Genomic DNA, 15,529 nt, shown 5'->3' with positions numbered 1-15,529 from the left:
TCTTTTTCTCCATGAAAACCAGGACATATTTTTATTTTAACCTAACTGCGTGCATAGCATGCTTTTCAAGCCAGAAACCAATTGCCCAAGTCTGAAAATGAATGAAATGAAAATGAGTTTAACCTCTTGCTGCACATGGTCACAGAATAGTATGAAAGACTTTGCAGTACTACAAGTATGATGTGTTTTTTGAACGCCAAGACATGCCAATATGTGTCATGTTAATTACAGTTGACAAGGAACCAGATTAAAGTTGGTTCATTAGCATCCTAATTAATTGTTTCAGCTGCTTTCTGGTCTCGACTTTAAAAAACATAACATGAGTAATTCTTTTTATTTTTCTAAATTTTTCTTGTGGGGAAACTGGCTAAAACTTGCTATATAACGTAGGAAAAGTTGTTGAAGGTGTGGTCTGTATTCCAGGAAGAAAGTTCATGATCATGGGGCGGCTCTGCTGCCTCACAGCGCCAGGAACCCAAGTTCAATTCTGGCATTGGGTGACTGTCTATGTGGACCGTGTCGTGCAGATTAGATGGATTGGTCATGCTAAATTGCTCCTTAAGTGTCCAAAGATGTGCAGGTTAGGTGGATTGTTCACGCTAAACTGCCCCTTAATTGGAAAAATAAAATAATTGGGTACTCTAAATTTTTTTTAAAAGGGGAAAAAAAACATTTACTGGTTCATTGAGAGGTTTAACACTCATTTAAATAAATGAGCAATAGTTTGGAGTTAATGAGCAACACAAAGGTAGCAAGAGGTCTCCTTGGTAGGAGTGGTTGAATAAACTTGGTTTGTTCTCACTGGAACGAAGGAGGTTGAGGGGAGATCTGATAGAGGTCTACAAAATTATGAGGGGTGTAGACAGAGTGGATAGTCAGAGACATTTTCCCAGGGTAGAGGGGTCAATTACTAGGGGGCATAGGTTTAAGGTGTGAAGGGCAAGGTTTAGAGGAGATGTAAGAAGCAAGTGTTTTGTAGAGGGTAGTGGGTGCCTGGAACTCGCTGCCGGAGGAGGTGGTGGAATCAGGGACGATAGTGACGTTTAAGGGGCATCTTGACAAATACATGAATAGGATGAGAATAGAGGGATACGAACCCCGGAAGTGTAGAAGATTTTAGTTTAGATGGGCAGCATGGTTGGTGCAAGCTTGGAGGGCCGAAGGGCCTGTTCCTGTGCTGTACTTTTCTTTGTTCTTTTGTTCTTTGTTCTTTTGAGGCTTGGTTAACATTGTATGTTGCAGGAGTGATTGAAACATAGAAATTGGGAGCAGAAGTAAGTTATTTGGCCCTTTGAGCTTTCTCTTCCATTCAATATAATCAAAGCTGATCCTGTGTCTCAACACCATACTCCAGTGTGCTCCCCACCCCCATAACCCTTGACGCCTTCTGAGTCTTGAAATCTACCTATAGAAACATAGAAAATGCTGCTCGTTACATCTGAGTACAGGTAATTTTTATTTTGATAAACGACTAGTGGATTCCAAAAATGGCTCTTGAGAAACACAGCTGCAAAACGTCCCTCGCCATCAGAACCAAAAATTCTATCCACCTTTGCTTTCCATCATTGTGCCAATTCGGTTTTCTTATAACTAATTTTCCATTACAACCTTCTATCTGATATTGTAGCAATTTCCAACATCTGAATGCAAGATAAATATTCTAGTCTGTGTAATTTGCGCAGGTTGGAATGGTGTATTTTGTTTATAGTTGATTTCTTTTTGCTCAGTATACTTATCACATAAAACAAAAATGTGATGTGAATTGAAGTGCTTTTGAAGTGAATCAATATTGGACTTCTAATGCTGATGGAGTTAACATATTGTTTAAAATTTATAATGAAAGGACTGATATGAGGTTACAAAATAAGGAGAATCCATTTTTATTACCTTGGATTTCTGGGTTTTTATTGGCTTGTTGAGGATTATGTTCCATGATTATGTGTTCCCCACGAAAATAACATTTTGATAGTGGTGCTTTAATGGTTTTTCCCCTGGAAAATGTGATGATACTCTGACATAACTGCAGTTTAAATTGTGTGGTGGCATAGTATTTTAATATGACTTGGTACAACTCATCCACTCTTGAATATTTTCTCAAATCTGAACACCCCTAGTTTAATTTCATCATACATTTAATTTTCCATGTATGCTTCTATAGGATGACTGTTGCTTCAGGTTAACTTGAATGTATTTCTTTAGCTGATCAATTACACTTACTGAATATTTTTCTTAGATGTGAAAATAAAATATTCTTTTTTGGGGTTGTTGGCATTATTGTTCAGAAAAGCCTAATTTCCAGCTCACTGATAATACAGGAACAAATCCAGTGGCATTCTGATGAAGCTTAACACACATTGTATATAAAGAGTACAGTTCAGTAAGTGCATTTGCCCTGAATAAGTCACAATATTATTTTGTCTGCTTTAAGTCTCTAATCAAAGCAGCTGTTGGTCTTTTGAATTGAGTTGAATTTGCTTCCCATGCAAAAACAAAGAGACACAAGTTCATTCTTATTTTTTTGTTCCTCTCTTTAGCAATGCTGGACTAGTAGGGCCTGGGAACATTACCTTCTGAAGGCTATGTTCCTTTGGCCTATTTCGTCCCTGCTGACACCTGGTTTCAAGATCTGTGTTGTCATGGATTTTTCAATCACTGGCAAACAACAGAAGTATTTCTCAGGCTGTCAACAATGTATCATTTCCTTAATTGAACAGCTTGCGATAGGTTAATAGGGCCAATAGTAAGCATTACATTTCCTGGAAAGATATTTTTTAATTGTATATAGTTTTGTTAAGCTCAAGAAGGAGAGATAAAGGAGAGATTTCATTGTGCATTACAGCCATTCAGAGAAATAGTTGGAAGTACATTGAATAATTTTCGCAAAACATAGCTGCAAATAATATGGTTGAGTCATCTAGAATAACTAACTATTTGGACCATAGATATTGATGCAACCCTGTTTTAGACTAGACTGGGATGGTGACTACTTCAGAGTTATACAATTTAAATACTTTAAAGGGAGGCAAAAATCAAGCATGTGGCTCTTTAGGCTGATAGCTGAAAAAAATCATGATCAAATTTCTATTCATATGATCAAAGGCACATCAAGATGAGCCAAATATTTACTATTGACTTGTTAATCAGCAAATTTCCTACCCATGTTAAAAGGCAGACTCATTTTTTTCGCGAGAAACTTGTAAACTTTGCCCCTGTTGTCACTAAAATTTCAGTAAAACCAAAGTTTTGCATTCACTCAGTGTTGTATATTTTGTTTAATCAGATATTTATGATTGTGTATCATGAGCAAAAGCTAGAAAGCAATAAATTATTTTGCCTATTATTTTGTGCGATTGTAGACTTTATTGAGTGGGATAAAACAGAATGTCATATTTTGGTTGACATTAGGCTTGGGATTTTTTTAATGAATTCCATTTAGTAATGATCTGATTAACATCCTAATCATGGAATTATTACATTAAGAAAATAGGTAGTTTATTGGTAAACTTTAAAAAAAGTTCTAGTTTTAAGTGGGTTTAATTTAATGTTTCTGTGCCTGAAAGAGTAAAACCTGCAGTTAGATTCATGCTGGACAGAGGTGTATGTATGTTTGGGGGTTGGTCCGGTTCCAACGGTGTGTCTGTTGTGCTTCGAGAGGAATACAGTTGAAGAGTTAATAGTAGATGTAAGTTGTTGCTTAACAGCAGGGGGCCACTTTATAGAGGGAAGGGATTTCATTTGTTCTTAGTTTTAACTGGAAGCCAGGGCAGTTGGGAGACAAGACACTGGGGAGTGAACAGCTCTCAACTCTGCCTGGAGAAGCTGGACATGGCAAGGATTGCAAAGATCCAAGCTTCCTAAGGAACAAAGTCTAATCCAGATAACCATGTAATTGGGACAGAAGAGTGTTTAAGACGACTGGAGTTAAGGGAACAGAGACAAAGGTATAGTCCAGAAGAATGAACAGTAACCAAAGTGTTCCGAGTTAAAGAGCAATTGCAATAACTATATTTAACGTGGGACAGCAAAATTCAGAAGCAGATGAAATGTTTGATGCCATTTTAATACAGCCTGGAGATTGAGAGTTAAAGAAATTGTGAACAGTTTGCACTGCAGTCAAGACAAAGACATCCTAAAGTAGTTGGTGTAAAATCCTGGACTGGATTTGCTGTTAAAGCGGGGCAGAAGCTTTGTTTTAAAGTATAATTTGGAAGATTTGGAATAGAAGTCTTTAAAGTTTGTTTTTGAGGGGGGAGTTTGGAGACACTTGTGACAATCATCTGGGGAATTCTGAGGAGGAAACCACAGACATTCACTTCAGTTCAGAGAGGAGTGTGTTTGTGCCTAAACGGAATTTTTTGTGTCAGTCTATTGCAGTTTATGTTGTACTTTGTAATCAGTGTTACCGTAATTTCCGGACTTTGAATTTTTGAATTTTTTTTTTATTTTGAACATAAATAAGCCGCACACGTATATAAGCCGCAGGTGCTTACCGGTACATTGAAACAAATGAGCTTTACACAGGCTTTAACGAAATACGGCTTGTAACAAAAATAAAAAATTAGCGGTAAAGAATAGCCTACCAAGAAAGTCATTGGTCACTGTGGAGCGAAATCAATCCGATTAAGCTCTTAAGATTAACATAGAATCATCAGTTTGAAACATTAAAAATAAATAAATCATGTGTAAAAAGAAGTATTTTATTACTGATCGTAATCAAGATATCACCAACCCAGGTGATCAGAGTCACTATCCTCCTCTTGTGCACTGAAACCACTGAAGTCATCTCCTTCAGTGTCAGAGTTGAATAGCCTCAGAATTGCTTCATCCGATGTTGGATTGTTTTCATTGTCGCTCTCATCACTTTCATCCGGAGGCAAATTTCCCGCTGAGCTCATGCTGCCCTCTTCAACACGCAGCAATCCAGCTTTTCGAAACCCGTTGATGATAGTGGATTTTTTAACAATGCTCCACGCTGTCAGGACCCACTGGCAGACTTGACCATAAGTTGCTCTTCGCATGCGGCCCGTTTTAGTGAAGGATTTCTCCCCACTTGTCATCCAAGCCTCCCACTGAACACGAAGCGCCACCTTAAATGCACGATTTAAACTGATGTTGAGTGGCTGTAAATACTTTGTTGTGCCCCCAGGAATCACAGCTGGAATTGAGTTTGTCCTCTTGATGGCTTCTTTCACAGAATCTGTTATGTGGGCCCTCATGCTGTCCAAAACGAGCAATGCCTTGTTCCTGTGAAAGAATCCTCCCGGTCGCTTGCCGTAGCACTCCGTATGCCATTCGTGCATTAGGCTTTCCGTCATCCATCCTTTCTTGTTGACTTTCACAACAATTCCTGTAGGGAATTTTTCTTTTGGTATCGTCGTGCGTTTAAAAATCACCATCGGTGGAAGCTTTTCTCCCGATGCCGTGCAACTCAGAACACAGGTGAAGTGCGTTTTTTCATGCCCAGTTGTTTTCAGCATGACGGATGATTCACCTTTCCTGTTGACAGTCCGAGTGAGAGGCAGGTCAAATGTCAGAGGAACCTCATCTATATTTATGATATTGTGCGGGCCAATGGAATGCTCTGCTATCTTTGCATCAATGAATTTGCGGAAGTTTGAAATTTTTTCCTCGTAGTCGGGTGGGAGCTGCTGACACAAACTCGTCCGTACCCTGATGGACAGGCCTTTACGTCTCATAAATCTGAGACACCACGATGGTCCACCTCTAAAATTCTCAAACTTCATTGCGGTGGCGATTGTTTTGGCTTTCAGTCGGATCTGTACAGTTGAAACACCTCGGCCGTCTGCTCTCTGCATGTTGACCCAGTCTTCGAGCTCATTTTCTAGTTCGGGCCATCTGCTTTTCTTCCCTCTGAAAGCTTTAGTTGTCTTTTTGCACTGAGTCAATTCCTCACGCTGCTGTTTCCAACGTCTTATCATCGACTCATTAAGACCAAGCTCTAGTGCAGCAGCTCTATTTCCTTTTCCAACAGCCAGATCGATCGCCTTCAACTTGAAAGCTGCTTCATATGCATTTCTCCGTGTCTTTGCCATGATGAGGGTGACAAAATGACTACCGTAATCAGAATGATGGGATGTTTGAGCGCGCTCGATTTAATCTAAAGAGTAAACTAAAAAGTTACATTGTTTTACCTTGACCCGTTACGCAATTTCATTGGTTTAGTGAAAAGAAAGCGGGAAAAATCCATAAATAAGCCGCGTCGTTGTATAAGCCGCGAGGTTCAAAACGTGTGAAATAAGTAGCGGCTTATAGTCCGGAAACTACGGTAATGCTCAAATCTGTGTGTAATTATTAAGGTAAGTGGGGAGTAAAGGCATATTGCATCATCTAATTTTTTCATGTTAATGTTTTTTTCCTTGTTAAAACTAATTAGCGATCCTGTGAGTGTTCCTTCATATTTTATGTTTTTAAAATGGTACGGTCTTTTGAGCCAGGGTTCTAGCCTGGGATCTTCCTGTTCAGTTATAACATAATTAGGATCGTAACATTGCAGAGTGGGTACAGCACAGAAGGAGGCCATTCAGTGCATCCTGACTCTGCTGGCTCTCCAGTTCCACTTTCTGGCTAACTTCCTTGTGCCCTGGACATTCTTCCTTGTCAGATTATAATCCAATTCCCTTTTAATGGATTGATTGAACCTGCCTCCACCACACACTTGGGCAGTATATTACCGACCCCAACCACTCGCTGTGTAAAATAGTTTTTCCAGTGTCATCATTGCTGCTTCTGCCAATTATCTTTTATCTGTGGCCTCTTGTTCTCAATATCTTGCAACAATGGAAACTGTTTTTCCCATCCATCATGACTCCTATGATTTTGCATACCTCCATCAAATCTCTCAACCACATTTCTTAAAAGAAAACAGTCCCGATCCCTCCAATAGATCTTTGTAACTTGATATTCGTTCCTAGAACCATTTATGTGAAACGTTTTGGCGCACTCTCTAATTCCTTCACATCATTCCTAAATTGTCTCCCAAAATGGACACATTTCAGTCCGAACCAGTGTTCTGTACAAGTTTAACATAACCTCCTCGCTCTTGTACTAGGTTTTATTAATAAAGCCGAGGATGCTGTGTATTTTATTAACCACTCTCTCAACCTGTTCTGCCACCTTAAATTACTTACACACATATATACCTAGGCCCTGTACCGTTATTTTATATGGTCTCTCTGCTTTCTTGCCACCAAAATTAATCATTTTCCATACCCACTGGTGTTAATTTTCAGATGCTATCAGTTTGTCACCAACCTGTGTTTGTCCTTTTGAAGTTCTACATTACTCACCTGACTCTTTCAAAGTTTTGCATCAACTGCAAATTTTGAAATGGCGCCCTGTACTCCACAGTCAATGTCATTAATATATATCAGGAAGAGCAAGGGTCCGAACACCGACCTCTGGGTAACAACATTTCAAACTTTCCTCCAATCCGAAAGCATTCATTAAACCACTATACACATTAAACCACTATTCTCTTTCTTTTTCCAGTCAATCAATATCGTATCCATTTTGTCACTGTCCCTTTTATAACTTTGTTCAGACGTCTGTTGCACCAGCCCCCTGGTAGTCCATATACCTAACATCAATAGCATTACCCTCGTCAACTCTCTTTGTTACCACATCAAAAACTCCAGCATGTTTGTTGAACTTGATTTACCCTTAAATCAGTGCTGACTTTTGTTAATTAAACCAATTTTGCCCAAGCGGCTATTAATAGTCTCCCAAATTATGATTTCTAAAATCTTCTCCAGGACTGAGGTTAATCTGCCTTGCCTGTATGAACATGGGAAAGATAATTGTCCCATCAGATGCAACCCATCTGGGTATGGTTCCTAAACATAACACTCTTTGGAGAAGCATAAAGTCCTGAGAGAGTTTTCTTCAAGTATTAAAATTATCATTGGTCAGGAGACCCATCAATTATTTTAATAATTTTAACCTGTACTTGCCCTCCAAAACTGGATGCGTCATGCTCTCTCGGGAGATTCATGCTCACCCCATGCTTCAATAATCTTCTTGAGAAGGATGATTCTGGGTGAGAGTGAAGTGGAAATACTTCATGACATCCAACCTATCCCATTGTCTGAAGATTTTGTATGGATACTCCACAATCCTTATCCATCTCAAATAATCCATCTGACTGGATCGAATCTCATATGAACATATGAATTGGGAACAAGAACAGGCCACTTGGCCCCTCAATCCCTCTAGCCATTCAGTAAGGTTGTGGCTAATCTAACAACTTTAAATCCCACATCCCTGCCTACCGCTGATAACTTTTCAGCCCCTTGTTAATCAAGAATCCATCCAGTTCAGCCTTAAAAATATTGAAAGACTCTGCTTCCACTATCTTTTGAGGAAAATAGTTAGGCAAACTCACGACCCTAAGAGCGATTCTCCTAATCTCTGTCTCAGATGAGTGATCCCTTATTTTTAAACAGTGATCCTGGTTCTAGATTCTCTGATAAAGAGGAAACATCCTCTCCACATCCACCCTGTTAATACTGCCCAAGATCTTAAAGGTTTTGATCAAGTTCATTTCTCTTGTCAAGATGTGAGAGATATTAGGAACTTGGGTCTAGAAATGGGGGTGCAAGGAGTAGCAGGCTATTTAAGAACAAAGAAAATTACAGCACAGGAACAGGCCCTTCGGTCCTCCCAGCCTGCGCCAATCCAGATCCTTTATCTAAACCTGTCGCCTATTTTCCAAGGATCTACTTCCCTCTGTTCCCCGCCCGTTCATGTATCTGTCTAGATACATCTTGAATGACGCTATCGTGCCCGCCTCTACCACCACCGCTGGCAAAGTGTTCCAGGCACCCACTACCCTCTGCGTAAAAAAACTTTCCACGCATATCTCCCTTAAACATTCCCCCTCTCACCTTGAAATCGTGACCCCTTGTAATTGACATCCCCACTCTTGGAAAAAGCTTGTTGCTATCCACCCTGTCCATACCTCTCAGAATTTTGTAGACCTCAATCAGATCTCCCCTCAACCTCTGTCTTTCCAACGAAAACAATCCTAATCTACTCGACCTTTCTTCATAGCTAGCACCCTCCATCCCAGGCAACATCCTGGTGAATCTCCTTTGCACCCACTCTAAAGCATCCATATCTTTCTGGTAATGCTGTGACCAGAACTGCACGCAGTATTCCAAATGTGGCCGAACCAAAGTCCGATACAACTGTAACATGACCCGCCGACTCTTGTACTCAATACCCCGTCCGATGAAAGGCAAGCATGCTGTATGCCTTCTTGACCACTCTATCGACCTGCGTTGCCACCTTCAGGGTACAATGGACCTGAACTCCCAGATCTCCCTGTCCATCAATTTTCCCCACGACGCTTCCATTGACCGTATAGTTTGCTCTTGAATTGGATCTTCCAAACTGCATCACCTCGCATTTGCCTGGATTGAACTCCATCTGCCATTTCTCTGCCCAACTCTCCAATCTATCTATATTTTGCTGTATTCTCTGACAGTCCCCCTCGTTATCTGCGACTCCACCAATCTTAGTATCATCTGCAAACTTGCTAATCAGACCACCTATATCTTCGTCCAGATCATTTATGTATATCACAAACAACAGTGGTCCGAGCACGGCTCCCTGTGGAACACCACTAGTCACCGTTCCCCATTTTGAGACACTCCCACTACTACTCTCCGTCTCCTATTGCCCAGCCAGTTCTTTACCCATGCGACTTCACTTTTTGCATCGACCTGCCATGGGAAACCTTATCAAAAACCTTACTGAAGTCTATGTATATGACATCTACAGCGCTTCCCTCGTCAATTAACTTTGTCACTTCCTCAAAGAATTCTATTAAGTTTTTAAGACATGACCTTCCCTGCACAAAACCATGCTGCCTATCACTGATAAGTCTATTTTCTTCCAAATGTGAATAGATCCTATCCCTCAGTATCACCTCCAACAGTTTGCCTACCACTGATGTCAAGCTCACAGGTCTATAATTCCCTGGATTATCCCTGCTACCCTTCTTAAACAAAGGGACAACATTAGCAATTATCCAGTCCTCCGGGATCTCACCAGTGCTCAAGGATGCTGCAAAGATATCTGTCAAGACCCCAGTTATTTCGTCCCTCGCTTCCCTCAGTAACCTGGGATAGATCCCATCCGGACCTGGGACTTGTCCACCTTAATGCCTTTTAGAATACCCAAAACTTTCCCCTTCCTTATGCCGACTTGACCTAGAGTATTCAAACGTCCATCCCTAACCTCAACATCCGTCATGTCCCTCTCCTTGGTGAATACCGATGCAAAGTACTCATTAAGAAGCTCACTCATTTCCTCTGACTCCACGCATAAATTCCCTGTTTTGTCTGTGAGTGGGCCAATCCTTTCTCCCGTTACCCTCTTGCTCCTTATATGAATAAAAGGCTTTGGGATTTTCCTTAACACTAAAGATATTTCATGACCCCATTTAGCCCTCTTTATTGCGCGTTTGAGATTTGTCCTACTTTCCCGATATTCCTCCAAAGCTTCATCAGTTTTAAGTCGCCTAGATCTTATGTATGCTTCCTTTTTCATCTTGGCTAGTCTCGCAATTCCACCCGTCATCCATGGTTCCCTAATCTTGCCATTTCTAGCCCTTATTTTCTGTCCTGCATTCTAATCAACCTTTCCTGAAAAGATTCCCACATTTAAAATGTGGATTTACCCTTCAACAGCTGCTCCCAATCCACATTCCCTAGCTCCTGCCGAATTTTGTTATACTTGGCCGTTCCCCAATTTAGTACTCTTCCTTTAGGACCACTCTCGTCTTTGTCCTGAGTATTCCAAAACTTACAGAATTGGGATCGCTATTCCCAAAGTAATCACTGACTGAAACTTCAGCCACCTGGCCGGGATCGTTCCCCAATACCAGGTCCAGTATGGCCCTTCCAGAGTTGGACTATTTACATACTGCTCTAAAAAAACTCTCCTGGGTGCTCCTTACAAATTCTGCTCCATCTACACCTCCAACACTACATGAGTCCCATTCAATGTTGGGGAAGTTAAAATCTTCCATCACGACCACCCTATTGCTCCTACATTTTTCTATAATCTGTCTACATATTTGTACCTCTACTTCACGCTTGCTTTTTGGAGACCTGTAGTAAAGTCCCAACAATGTTACTGCACCCTTTCTATTTCTTAGCTCTACCCATATTGCCTCAGTGCTCGAATGCTCCATAGTGCCCTCCTTAATCACAGCTGTGATATCATCTCTGACTATTAATGCAACTCCTCCACCCCTTTTACCTCCCTCTATATCCCTCCTGAAGCATCTATACCCTGGGATATTTAGTTGCCAATCTTGCCCATCCCTCAACCAAGTCTCAGTAATATCAATAACATCATATTCCCAGGTACTAATACAAGCCCCAAGTTCATCTGCCTTACCTGCTACACTTCTTGCATTAAAACAAATGCACCTCAGACCACCTGTCCCTTTGCGTTCATCATCTCTTTCCTGTCTACTCTTCCCCCTTGGTCAGAATGAGTTTATTATCTAGTACCTTACTGGTTTTAGTTGTTGCCTCTTTACCGACCTCTAACTTCCTAATCTGGTTCCCATCCCCCTGCCACATTAGTTTAAGGGTTGAACAAACGGAAGGAAAATACTGCTAACCTGGACTCAAAGCCCACACCTGGCTAAGTCACATGGTTGCATCAGATATAAATCCATTAGGGAATGAATAAGGTGATTCACCCAAGATCCATTGTCTTTCGGGGCATCCTTGCATTACCAGCCATTATCGTATTAAATAGAAAATAGGTGGAGGAGTAGGCCATATGGCCCTTCGGGTCTGAACCACAATTCAATATGATTGATCATGCAAAGATCACGCTTTCTCTCCATACCTCTTGATTCCTTTAGTCGCAGGGGCCAAGTCCAGCTTCCTCTTGAATATATCGAACAAACTGGCCCCAACAGCTATTTGTGGTACAAAATTTCCACAAGTTCACAACTCTGAGGGAAGAGTTTCCTCCTCAACTCAGTCCTGAATGGCTTACCCCTTATTCTTAGGCTGCGATCCCGAGTCCTGGGCATCCCCAACATCAGGAAGACTCTTACGGAGTCTGGTGACCCATTTGTCCATCAATGGTTGTTAGTTGCATATTAATGGCAGCGCCCTGGTCTTTTGTGAAGCGGAGCAGCCAATCAAGCAGCCCAATTGCGGTTGCTAAGTTCCGGTTTGGTCATTCCAGAGGGGGACTTTTGTTTGAAGAGTTGGCTTGGAGAGAGAGAGAATTAATTTGGAACAGGAAAAGGAAGAAGGATGCAAGCAGCCATGGAAAGAGGTCATGGAAAAAATGTCGCAGAGAAGGTTTTCGAAAAGGGTTCTGAATGAATGTCCCTTATAGAAGAAAAAATGGTTCCGAAATGCAAATGTTGTGTTGTACCTGTAAAATTTCAGATATTTTGACCAGTATATCAATCAAAGTTTTACGCAGGTGCCCTTAGTTGCAAGATGGACAAAAGACACACACAAGTAAAGGTTCAATATGTTTATTAATATTACTACTATTGACCATTAAATTACACACACAAAACAAGAGGATATCGAAATTCAAGTATACTACCTGTAGAGATGGCTTGGTAGGCTATGGATCTGATTGCTGGAATCTTCTGGATTGTCATCACGGTAGCATAATGGTTAGCACAGTTGCTTCACAACTCCAGGGTCCCAGGATCGACTCCCGGCTTGGGTCACTGTCTGTGCGGAATCTGCATGTTCTCACCGTGTGTGCGTGGGTTTTTTACAGGTGCTCCGGTTTCCTCACAGTCCAAAGATGGGCAGGTTAGGTGGATTGGCCATGATAAATTGCCCTTAGTGTCCAAAAAAGGTGAGGTGGGGTTACAGGGATAGGGTGGAGGTTTGGGCTCAAGTAGGGTGCTCTTTTCAAGAGCCAGCACAGACTAGATGGGCCGAATGGCCTCCTGCACTGTAAATGTTATGATTCACAAAGATGGTTCCTTGCTTCCTTCTGGTCTGGTCAAGGTCACCTGGTCAAGGTTACCTTGCACACACTTGATGGATTCATACTTGACATTGTCATTCATCTGCATAGGAAATACGTGAGGCATAAAATTAGTGAGTCCATAATTAGTGATTGTTGTTCTGTTTGCTATTTTTGTCAGAACTGAAGTGTTTATAAAGTGCTGGTCTGTAATGGAAAATTCCTTTAGTCTGTGCATACACATTGCCTTAATTTTCATTGATGATCTCACAATGTCTTCTCCTCAAGACATCATAAAAGTGACAATTCAGCAGACTATATAAGACACACAAGTTTACACCCAGTGCAGTTTCTATCACCAATCCCATTTTTAATAAGCTTTCTACCATGTAGTTCTTCAGCTTATTAGCAGCCAGAAGCAAGCTGTACGTTGGAAGATTATTTGAGATCTTTGTAATTAAATAATTTGCACAGTAGTTCTGATCTAAGACATGAAATGGAAATTTAGAACTATGTCAATAGGTCGATGATCCCTTTAAAGTATGGGATCGAGCAGTAAACCTTGATCCCCATGGATCAAAATAACCAAAGTCACCGAGCGACATTCCTCAAATGAAGAAATTATCCATAATTTCAGTTTTAAATTTTTACTTTAACATCAATCAGACTCGATGTAAATTAAACACTAATTATCAAGCACACATATTTCAAATTAAAAAGGTAAATTTCACTTTTTAAAAAAAGCAATCAAACTTACAAAGCTATAAGCACCCTCATCACTCCCTGAACGTTTGGCACATGTGCAGCTCCAACATTCTTTAACTTGGCTTCCAGTGCATAAGATCCCTCACTTCCCACTCAATCAATGTGGGCTTCGAGTTGCATTCACTGGCAGCCATGTTCCATTTCAGATTGCCTGTTACGGTTAACTTTAAATAAGACTGACGCCTCTCGCGCTCATTCTCTTTGCTCTCGCGCTCGTTCTCTTTGCTCTCCGCTCACTCTCTTTTGCTCTCTTTTGCTCTCGCTTTTGCGCTCGCTCTCTTTTGCTCTCGCGCTCGCTCTCTTTTACTCTCGCGCTCGCTTGCTCTCGCGCTCACTCTCTTTTGCTCTCGCGCTCGCTCTCTTTTGCTCTCGCGCTCGCTCTCTTTTGCTCTCGCGCTCGCTCTCTTTTGCTCTCGCGCTCGCTCTCTTTTGCTCTCGCGCTCGCTCTCTTTTGCTCTCGCGCTCGCTCTCTTTTGCTCTCGCGCTCGCTCTCTTTTGCTCTCGCGCTCGCTCTCTTTTGCTCTCGCGCTCGCTCTCTTTTGCTCTCGCGCTCGCTCTCTTTTGCTCTCGCGCTCGCTCTCTTTTGCTCTCGCGCTCGCTCTCTTTTGCTCTCGCGCTATCTCTCTTTTACTCTCGCGCTCGCTCTCTTTTGCTCTCGCGCTCGCTCTCTTTTGCTCTCGCGCTCGCTCTCTTTTGCTCTTGCGCTCGCTCTCGCGCTCGCTCTCTTGCTCTCGCGCTCGCTCTCTTGCTCTCGCGCTCGCTCTCTTGCTCTCGCGCTCGCTCTCTTGCTCTCGCGCTCGCTCTCTTGCTCTCGCGCTCGCTCTTTTGCTCTCGCGCTCGCTCTTTTGCTCTCGCGCTCGCTCTTTTGCTCTCGCGCTCGCTCTCTTTTGCTCTCGCGCTTGCTCTCTTTTGCTCTCGCGCTCGCTCTCTTTTGCTCTCGCGCTCGCTCTCTTGCTCTCGCGCTTGCTCTCGCGCTCGCTCTTTTGCTCTCGCGCTCGCTCTCTTTTGCTCTCGCGCTGGCTCTCTTTTGCGCTGGCTCTCTTTTGCTCTCTTTTGCGCTGGCTCTCTTTTGCTCTCTTTTGCGCTGGCTCTCTTTTGCTCTCTTTTGCGCTGGCTCTCTTTTGCTCTCTTTTGCGCTGGCTCTCTTTTGCTCTCTTTTGCGTTCACTCTCTTTTGCGCTCGCTCTCTTTTGCTCTCTTTTGCGCTGGCTCTCTTTTGCTCTCTCTTGCGCTCGCTCTCTCTTGCGCTCGCTCTCTCTTGCGCTCGCTCTCTCTTGCGCTCGCTCTCTCTTGCGCTCGCTCTCTCTTGCGCTCGCTCTCTCTTGCGCTCGCTCTCTCTTGCGCTCGCTCTCTCTTGCGCTCGCTCTCTCTTGCGCTCGCTCTCTCTTGCGCTCGCTCTCTCTTGCGCTCGCTCTCTCTTGCGCTCGCTCTCTCTTGCGCTCGCTCTCTCTTGCGCTCGCTCTCTCTTGCGCTCGCTCTCTCTTGCGCTCGCTCTCTCTTGCGCTCGCTCTCTCTTGCGCTCGCTCTCTCTTGCGCTCGCTCTCTCTTGCGCTCGCTCTCTCTTGCGCTCGCTCTCTCTTGCGCTCGCTCTCTCTTGCGCTCGCTCTCTCTTGCGCTCGCTCTCTCTTGCGCTCGCTCTCTCTTGCGCTCGCTCTCTCTTGCGCTCGCTCTCTCTTGCGCTCGCTCTCTCTTGCGCTCGCTCTCTCTTGCGCTCGCTCTCTCTTGCGCTCGCTCTCTCTTGCGCTCGCTCTCTCTTGCGCTCGCTCTCTCTTGCG

At 42.7% G+C, this 15,529-nt stretch overlaps 1 protein-coding gene across 11 annotated transcripts in view; it reads left to right on the top strand.

Moving 5' to 3' along the window:
• akt3a (v-akt murine thymoma viral oncogene homolog 3a) overlaps positions 1-15,529 on the top strand; it is a 522,194-nt gene that overhangs the window by 263,840 nt on the left and 242,825 nt on the right. Inside the window, exon 1 of one of the 11 annotated variants that reach the window (XM_038815319.1) lies at positions 3,804-3,941. The exons of the other annotated variants lie outside the window; for them this stretch is intronic. The gene's annotated coding sequence lies outside the window, so the exon portion shown is untranslated. Of the gene's footprint in view, positions 1-3,803; positions 3,942-15,529 lie in introns of those variants that run through there. 11 annotated transcript variants of the gene reach the window in all.

The sequence above is a fragment of the Scyliorhinus canicula genome, chromosome 1 (genome assembly GCF_902713615.1).
Source record: "Scyliorhinus canicula chromosome 1, sScyCan1.1, whole genome shotgun sequence".
NCBI classification, from domain to species: Eukaryota; Metazoa; Chordata; class Chondrichthyes; order Carcharhiniformes; family Scyliorhinidae; genus Scyliorhinus; species Scyliorhinus canicula.
Note: the sequence above shows the minus strand (reverse complement) of the source record. Positions and strands in the feature narration are given on the sequence as shown.